This window comes from Megalobrama amblycephala, linkage group LG2 (assembly GCF_018812025.1).
Source record: "Megalobrama amblycephala isolate DHTTF-2021 linkage group LG2, ASM1881202v1, whole genome shotgun sequence".
Classification (NCBI taxonomy): Eukaryota; Metazoa; Chordata; class Actinopteri; order Cypriniformes; family Xenocyprididae; genus Megalobrama; species Megalobrama amblycephala.
The window spans coordinates 2973982-2984081 of NC_063045.1; the positions used below are offsets into that span (position 1 = coordinate 2973982).

A 10100-nucleotide genomic window follows, 5' to 3' on the forward strand; every position below is an offset into this window, starting at 1 on the left:
AGTATTCAGACCCCCTTAAATTTTTCACTCTTTGTTATATTGCAGCCATTTGCTAAAATCATTTAAGTTCATTTTTTTCCTCATTAATGTACACACAGCACCCCATATTGACAGAAAAACACAGAATTGTTGACATTTTTGCAGATTTATTAGAAAAGAAAAACTGAAATATCACATGGTCCTAAGTATTCAGACCCTTTGCTGTGACACTCATATATTTAACACAGGTGCTGTCCATTTCTTCTGATCATCCTTGAGATGGTTCTACACCTTCATTTGAGTCCAGCTGTGTTTGATTATACTGATTGGACTTGATTAGGAAAGCCACACACCTGTCTATATAAGACCTTATAGCTCACAGTGCATGTCAGAGCAAATGAGAATCATGAGGTCAAAGGAACTGCCTGAAGAGCTCAGAGACAGATTTGTGGCAAGGCACAGATCTGGCCAAGGTTACAAAACATTTCTGCTGCACTTAAGGTTCCTAAGAGCACAGTGGGCTCCATAATCCTTAAATGGAAGACGTTTGGGACGACCAGAACCCTTCCTAGAGCTGGCCGTCCGGCCAAACTGAGCTATCGGGGGAGAAGAGCCTTGGTGAGAGAGGTAAAGAAGAACCCAAAGATCACTGTGGCTGAGCTCCAGAGATGCAGTCGGGAGATGGGAGAACGTTGTAGAAAGTCAACCATCACTGCAGCCCTCCACCAGTCGGGGCTTTATGGCAGAGTGGCCCGACGGAAGCCTCTCCTCAGTGCAAGACAAATGAAAGCCTGCATGGAGTTTGCCAAGATGGTGAGAAATAAGATTCTCTGGTCTGATGAGACCAAGATAGAACATTTTGGCCTTAATTCTAAGCGGTATGTGTGGAGAAAACCAGGCACTGCTCATCACCTGTCCAATACAGTCCCAACAGTGAAGCATGGTGGTGGCAGCATCATGCTGTGGGGGTGTTTTTCAGCTGCAGGGACAGGACGACTGGTTGCAATCGAGGGAAAGATGAATGCGGCCAAGTACAGAGATATCCTGGATGAAAACCTTCTCCAGAGTGCTCAGGACCTCAGACTGGGCCGAAGGTTTACCTTCCAACAACACAATGACCCTAAGCACACAGCTAAAATAACGAAGGAGTGGCTTCACAACAACTCCGTGACTGTTCTTGAAGGGCCCAGCCAGAGCCCTGACTTAAACCCAATTGAGCATCTCTGGAGAGACCTAAAAATGGCTGTCCACCAATGTTTACCATCCAACCTGACAGAACTGGAGAGGATCTGCAAGGAGGAATGGCAGAGGATCCCCAAATCCAGGTGTGAAAAACTTGTTGCATCTTTCTCAAAAAGACTCATGGCTGTATTAGATCAAAAGGGTGATTCTACTAAATACTGAGCAAAGGGTCTGAATACTTAGGACCATGTAATATTTCAGTTTTTCTTTTTTAATAAATCTGCAAAAATGTCAACAATTCTGTGTTTTTCTGTCAATATGGGGTGCTGTGTGTACATTAATGAGGAAAAAAATGAACTTAAATGATTTTAGCAAATGGCTTCAATATAACAAAGAGTGAAAAATTTAAGGGGGTCTGAATACTTTCCGTACCCACTGTATATTATAATGTGTCCCGAATCAGTGTTTGCTCAGATTAAAGGAGAAGCTGGGGAAGATGTTTATTATTGTGGATAGAAAAAAATATTCATAAGCTTAATTATAATGTAAACATTTACAAATAAAGTTTTAATAATGTAAAGCTTTATATGTGGCATTGCTGAACTTTTTAAAATACACATATAGTCTGAAATGCTCCAGGAGATGATCAACATCGCTTTAAGTCGCTTTGGATAAAAGCGTCTGCTAAATGACTAAATGTAAACATAATAAAGAGACTTTTGAACCTCAGAGTGAGAAAACTTTATTGATAAAGACAATCAAATACATATGACAGATGGACAGCATGTTAGATTGTGCCAAAACGTTAGTTTGGATGGATCTCCGCGTCAGAAATATCAGATTCAGTTCAAACGCCAAATCCTTGCCAGACGATATGAGTCAGAAAACCAGAGAAGAGCAGAAGCAGGAGATGAAGTTATGATAATAGAGCAGAGCATGTTGAATAATCTCAGTTGCGTATGTTTCAATGCTCAGAGTCCATCTAGATGTTTCACTACTCAATGATCTGACTTCATCTGACCAGTGCAATTCCAACAAGTGTTGTTAAACCAAGAGAAAAACAAAGGAAAATGACTGCTTCACAACATCATCCTGTGACGATGAAACCTTGAAATGGAGATTTTCTCTGATCTCTTACTCAAACATCCCTTCAAACCACACAATCATGAGATTAACAACGATAGCAAGCATTGCAAGAGAATGGAAATGAGTGAAAAAAGTAATATAAAAAAAAACATAAATGAATAAAAATAATAATAAAATGATTATATGAAGAAAAATTAAGATAAATGATGATAAATCAAATAATAATAATAATTTGAATAAATGATAAATCCAATGACAACAACTTAACTGACTAATGATTATAAATGATTATGAAATTAATATAAAAAACAAAGTAAATAAAACAACACTAATGTATGGTTGCTTTCTTAAAATCAAACATGGGTTGTTAATGAAAACCCTTCAATCCTTCAGCAGTGGTGAAGTGAAATCTCTTTATTCATTTTTTTTTTTTTTTGTATCAGAGACAGACCCGGCGCCAGACACAAATTCACGGACGGGCATTACATTTTTTTCAGGGGGCACAAATCAACCTTATTGCATAATAACATTAATTATGAATTAAATGGACAAAAAAAAAAAAAAAAAAAAAAAACGAGGAACAACTAAACACGTCGCATGGGCTCGACGGTCCGTGTACCTTCGTATAATTTGTTTTTTCGTTTTTGTCTTCTAAACGGAAAAACAAAGAAAGCATTCATTTATCACATATTCAACCCTCCTCGTGAGCATAAATAAACAAATCTCGAGTCGTTTTTTTCATATTTTTATTTTCGTTTTAATCACACTTTGTTCTAATCCACCAAAAGGAAAAACAATAAAACCAAAATGGATAAACGGCTTGAATATTCGATTTCTACATGGGCGGGAATAAAACGCCCCTTTCCGCTGATTGGTCAACCAAAGATCAAGCCGCGCCATCAGTTCTCAGCTCCAGAATCAGCTCCGCTCAACAGTAGACTATATATCCGATACATTTGTACGGATTATTACAGAGTTTATTGCAACTACATTTCATCTAGTTCTCATCAAACAGCCAGACTAATAAATAGCTAATAAATAAACACAACCCGTGCCGGGGCAGAGCCTAGACAGAGCTTTCTTATAAGCTATTCATTCGCGTGAATTTAAATATTAATATTTTGGCAGATTTATTATATTAAATATTAATTTACGTGGCATCTGCTCTCACAACTACTCCTAGCCTATGTATTTGGCACACCGCTGTTTTATTTAGCTGACCAACTCTAAAAATCTCTGCTGGAGCAACGCGGCGCGCTGGACAGCTCGGAGAGAATGTATCGGACATTTCATCTAGGTCTATTTCTCCTCAAACAACCAGATTAATGAATGGCTCGACACAAACCCTACAGACTAGACATAGCTTTCTTCTGCCTGCGCATACATTTGCGTGCGGTGGAGTTAGTTTATCATATTAAATATTAATTTATTTACATTGCATCTGCTGTCACAACTACCCCTAATTGGCACACCGCCTGTTTTATTTAGCTGATCAACTCTTGAAATCTGTGCACCAAAAATGCACGACAAACAGCGCAGAGAGAATGTTACATTGTAGTGAAGTGCAGATCAGCGGTCCTGACTGTTGTTTTGAGCAATACACCGAGTTTATTTCATTAACACTGAGTATGTCCCTCAAAACAATGTTTTATTTTTTCTGCCAGCTAAATTTCTAAAGCAAAGTCACAGATCATTGTGCGACTCGCAACATTAGGTGCACAGAGTAGCCTATAGTAGTAAATTCGTGAATGAATCCGAGTCTTTGAACAAATCGGTTGAGTGATTCACCAGCCATACAGCCTTTCATTACTGAATGAATCAGCATTTCGAGCGAATCGATTGAATAAAATCACTCGTTCATTAACACAGTGACTTGCTGCCACCTACTGGCGATATTTTATATTCGTTTCATCTTGTAATTTATTTATTTTTGTAAATTTTTATAAAAACATAAAATTAATGTAATTACATTATGTATTTGCTCTGCTGTGTGAATGTATTTACAGACCTCTCTAAGCAGCATTAATTGTGTAAATACATCTAAAAGCAACTTCATTGCCACCTCTGCAGCACAAGATTCCTTTGGTTGAAACAAAATAATGTAAAAATATAAATGTATTGACTAAATTTAAGATTTAAAATTAAAAATGGCATGCCTTTAATAAGATAGCTATTTTAAATATAGCTTATTTTACTAATTAATTTTTTGATGGTAATAGATGGCAATAAATATAAAAATATATATTCATCTCTGGCTTTATTGTTCAAAATGTTATAGTCTACCCTTAAACACGTAATGAATGGCAAGACGCATTAAAAGTTTCTGTTTCTGTTCTGTTTTCAGTTAAAAATGTGTCATTTAAGCGTCATTTAAGTTAATAATTATTGATTCTTACAACGAAAGTGATTCAATCAAAAACTTTAGCTCGATAGACTTAATAGCTGCTGTAAAGCCAAAACAAACGCTGTCTATTAATTTCCTATTATCACTGTGAAGCTGCTTTGAAACAATCTGTATTGTAAGAAGCGCTATATAAATGAAGATGACTTGACCCTTGAATCAATTCTGCTCTGCGCTTCGGGACACAGATTGAGGCTAATAAGTGTGCCAAAGTTGTGAGAGCAGATGCCACGTAAATTAGCTAATATTTATTACGATAAATTAGTATTTCACGGCACGCGAATGAATAGCTTATAAGAAAGCTCTGTCTAGGCTCTGCCCCGGCACGGGTTGTGTTTATTTATTAGTCTGGCTGTTTGATGAGAACTAGATGAAATGTAGTTGCAAAAAACTCTGTAATAATCCGTACAAATGTATCGGATATATAGTCTACTGTTGCGCGGAGCTGATTCTGGAGCTGAGAACTGATGGCGCGGCTTGATCTTTGGTTGACCAATCAGCGGAAAGGGGCGTTTTATTCCCGCCCATGTAGAAATCGAATATTCAAGCCGTTTATCCATTTTGGTTTTATTGTTTTCCTTTTGGTGGATTAGAACAAAGTGTGATTAAAACGAAATAAAAATATGAAAAAAACGACTCGAGATTTGTTTATTTATGCTCACGAGGAGGGTTGAATATGTGATAAATGAATGCTTTCTTCGTTTTTCTGTTTAGAAGACAAAAACAAAAAAACAAATTATACGAAGGTACACGGACCCTCGACATTGCCCGGGACAAGTTGGTTTTTTAAAGGGGCAAGTGAAAGAGAATTTTACTTGCCTGGCCTGATTAAAACGCCAATAACAAAAAAAATGACTAGAGAATCACCAAAATGCGATAATGCTTCTGCATTAATTTAGTCTAAGTGGCTTAGTGCATAATAATATCGATATTATCGATAGTGCATAATAATATATAGGCTGACGCTGATGTAATGTACTGACGCTAACAAAATGTTGCGCTGTTGAGGCGCTCGCGCTGCCTCTCGAGGAGAAATCGAAACAAATGAGCGCAGCATGACAAATGTTGTTTTAGGATGTTACAAGGTATGTAGGAATTCCAGCGAAGAAAAAAGTCTATTCTCAGAAAAACATAAAACAAACACAACAGAACTACTGTATGTAGAATCTATTCACATGAACTAAAGGGTTTATCCTCTAATTTATTTAATACGCTACTCCACATAGGAAGAACAGACATGCCAACTAGTTACTGACCTGATACAGACACATATGTGAAACGGACTGATGTTGTCTTGACCTAGAGCGAGGTTTACGTGACATAACGTCACTTGGAAGTAAGCGGGGCAGCCAGAAATCTGCTCAAACGGCTGCTCAAATGGGTGCTGCAGTTCCATTTTTTTTTACCACAGGTTTTCATCATAGGTTTACATTGGAAATTTGTGGGGCGCTGTAGAGCTGGGAGGGCTCTGAGACAGGCTGCCCCGCTTATCATGATTCATGCCTGCCGAATCCTTACGCTATATTTTAATATACCCTGCTCACTTTACGACTAGAAAATCTGAAAAAATATTTGTTGCAGAATGCTGGACACATTTACAATATATTATTATTTCAGTCTATTTTTGGATGAATATTTTGTTGGGCTATGCCCCACCCAGACGAGCCGCGGCTGAATACTGCAGTAAAAATTCAAATGTGGAGTTTGTATATTTAAACAACATCACACGACCAAGAGTGTCGAATAATACCACGACTGAAAATGTGACACTGATTTCATATGGCAGTAATATGAATGTACTTACATTTTAGACGCAATTTTGACTGTTTCTGTTCTGTTTTAGCAGCGAAAATAGTTCAGACAAATATCATAGTAGAAGCGCGTCAGTCTCTGCGGCTGCGGTTCTGAAACTGTGGTGCTGCGGGTCTGCAGCTGGATATGTCTCAGTCTCACAGCAACACTCGGGCTTTCGCCTAGCATTACCTCGCTTATCTCTCCTGCCAACTTTGGTGGTCTTTGATTGGTATATCCTCAGACACTGTCACAGGTCCGTGTACGTTTTGAAAGTTTGTTTTCCAATTTGAAATGAAATACGCAGAAACGAGAAAACGGTCGTTTCCCGTTTTTTCGTTTGTTAAAAAAAACGGAAAAACGAGATTTTGACTCGATTTTCGTTTTTTTCGGGTCACGGATAGAAAACGGGAACACGACTTCAAAACTCGTTTTCCACATGTGGGCGGTCATTACACGCCCCTTTCAGCCGATTGGTCAATCAAATCTGAGCCAGTGACGTCATCTTCAGTTCGTTCAACAAAATAATAGTCCTCTGCCGCTATATCAGTAGATGTCATAAATCGGCTTTCTTCTGTGCAACCTAACGCGTATTTCACAGAAATATGTTTGCACAGATAAAAAAGTTTAAAAAACCTAGTCTGTTTTTAAGCTGTCATTGTTTTTTTTTAAATGTAAAATGTAAATGCCTCTACATCTGTTACCAAGCGCATGACATCCTTTGGGATACTACCACCGATCAATAGGCTATAGTACATAATGATAGATTCTCTATAGATCAGTGGCTACTGGACTCATTTTTTTTCTTATTTTAATGTTTTGTTTACATTTTATACATTTAAATTCAATCATTTAGCAGACGCATTCCTTGCATGGCTATATAGTAGACTATGAAGTCATATTAGAAAATAGGCTATCCACTGTGTGGCAACACCTAATAACGGTATCACCATCGGGGGCCTTTTTAGTTTTCCTTACTTATAAATGGCCATGCAGATTTTATCTCTTAAATGAAACACTTTTATGAACACAGTGAACATTATTATACGTCACAGTTTACTTGCTATCCTCACTTTTCTGTCTTTCCTTCGCTTTTGAATGAATTAAATGGCCCTGAACATTTTACTTTCAATTTCGATTTAACGGCAATTGGCGATTCTGCGTCAGCTGCTTTAGTGGACAACAGCAAAACAAAAACTCTTGTATATTGAACATAGAACTTTTATTATCTTTGTAATTATTTTATTATCTTTTATTATCTTTGTAATTATTTTATTTTGTAAACATTCGTGGCTTAAACAGCGGGAAAATTTACTGTATGCATATATGATAAATGTCTGTGAATCATTAAAAAAATCCCAGGGGGTTAGTTTTAGCCTACATGAACAAATAGCAGAATAAACAACAGAACATGAGGATTCATCATCATCACGCACCTGCCGCGCTTCTGTGAACGGAGAAAAAAAGGATTCAATTATATAAACGAATAAATAGCCTATGCGCGAAATTTATTTCACTTAAGTAATTAACATATTACCAAATGAAAGGGGAAAAAATGCGACAATATGAGTGTCGGTTCATTTTTGAGACGTTCACAGAAAGGAAACCGAGACGGCAGAAAATTTGTTTATTTTACGAGCAATGTTTTGTTTTTATTGTGAGTGTACAAAAATAATAGGCCTATTTAACCTTCGCAGATTCGAATGGTGTTACATATTTGACCATAAATGTCTGAGTATTTTAAGTTGTTTCCGCTTTTATAAGAAAATTCAAGTGAACGCGTCGGCGCCTAACGCGCACACACATCAGTTTTAGTAACTTGACATCACAGCCTGTTAACTGTCAAAATAACATAGCCTATTCAACCAAATATATAAAAAGTTATACTGCTCATTTTAAGTAGTCTGTAGGCTATACAATAAAAGCGTTCAAATAATAAATATAGTTTAGCCTCCAAATCGTGAATATTGAAACATTTGGATTTGTGTCAAATTAGAGAGGTAGTTATAACGCCGGTTTCTGTTTCAGTTCAGCTTTAAATTAATTCGTTTTATATATATTATTTTGTAATAACTAAAATAGCTATGTAGCTGTAATTTTAATCTTTAATGTTTGATCTTTACATATTCCCTCAATCTTTTAACCAAAGGGTTATTAACATTAGCCTATATATTCAGCAGGCAATGTTAGGCTATATAAAATAAATAGAGAGATGAGCTATTGTTCGTTTTTCAAAACTGCTTACACTACTTATTTATTGTGATTTATTCTATTTATTCAAAATAGAATAAAATAAAAACTAGTTTTTTTTTTGTTTGTTTGTTTTTTTTAAATCTGTGCTTTACCCGCTCCTCTGTGTGGGTAGCGCAGTTTCAGCATGCATATTAAACTACAAACCGCATTACAACAGTCTGTGTGCTGATTAACATTTCTGAAATAAATATTTCTGTGAAATACCCGTTAGGTTGCACAGAAGAAAGCCGATTTATGACATCTACTGATATAGCAGGAGAGACTGTTATTTTGTTGAACGAACTGAAGATGACGTCACTGGCTCAGATTTGATTGACCAATCGGCTGAAAGGGGCGTGTAATGACCGCCCACATGTGGAAAACGAGTTTTGAAGTCGTGTTTCCGTATTCTATCCATGACCCGAAAAAACGAAAATCGAGTCAAAATCTTGTTTTTCCGTTTTTTTAACAAACGAAAAAACGGGAAACGACTGTTTTCTCGTTTCTGCGTATTTCATTTCAAATTGGAAAACAAACTATCAAAACGTACACGGACCGTCACACGAGATAGTTCAGCAGTTGTTTAAAAAATGACTGCTAACATTAAGCGACAGCACTATGCTTAGCACACAACCAAACATTTCCGCGCTCAATATTTACAAACCAATCAAATCCGTTTATTTTATTTTATCTTATTTTATTTTATTTTTTTAAATCAGATCAAACACATTTTTATCCGGTAGTTATGATACAAAACGATAACTTTTGATGACAGTAGCCTATTGATTAAAAAAAGCAAGGACTGGTGGTTGGTGGGACGTGGAGTTGTCGACTCATCCAGGGCGGGCACTAGTGACTCACAGGGCGGGCCAGGGCCCCCAATGCCCGCCCATGGCGCCGGGACTGATCAGAGAGAAATATATACAATAAAGTCTTACAAATAAGATTTGTTTTTTAAATCTGTATTTATGACCAAAACACTAGAAGAACAAAAAAAATGGAAGAATCTTGATTGAAGAAAAGAAAGTTCAATGTTCTGCATTAGATTTAAGCACTTCCTGAAAAAGTTGAAAACCAGTAAAGCCATTAATAGATAAATCTCACAAATATTAATATATGCAAAATCATCATCAATCATGTATCTGATGTGTGAATATGTGCTTGATCTCCTTCAGCTCTTCTGGATCTGATTTCACAAACCAGAATAATGACAGTAGCCACGCCCACCAGAGCAGAGAGGACCAATCATATCACAGCTTCAGTAGGACCACAACAGTGGACTGAGGAATAAAAACATCAAACTGAGATCAGATCAGTCAATAAACACTAATATCAGCGCTGACATCACCTAATATCAGCACTGCCGTACCTGAACATGTGTGACAGAGGTGAGTGATGTCCAGATGTTGAGTCTGGTTGCTGATGGGAT

The 10100-nt window shown here is 37.0% G+C and overlaps 1 long non-coding RNA gene across 1 annotated transcript; it reads right to left on the reverse strand.

Annotated features, from left to right (window-relative positions):
* Positions 1-9351: 9351 nt before the first annotated feature.
* LOC125263176 lies at positions 9352-10100 on the reverse strand. The gene is made up of 2 exons (XR_007183708.1): positions 10041-10100; positions 9352-9951 (listed from the first exon to the last, which is right to left on the reverse strand). It is a non-coding gene; the product is annotated as an uncharacterized LOC125263176 (long non-coding RNA).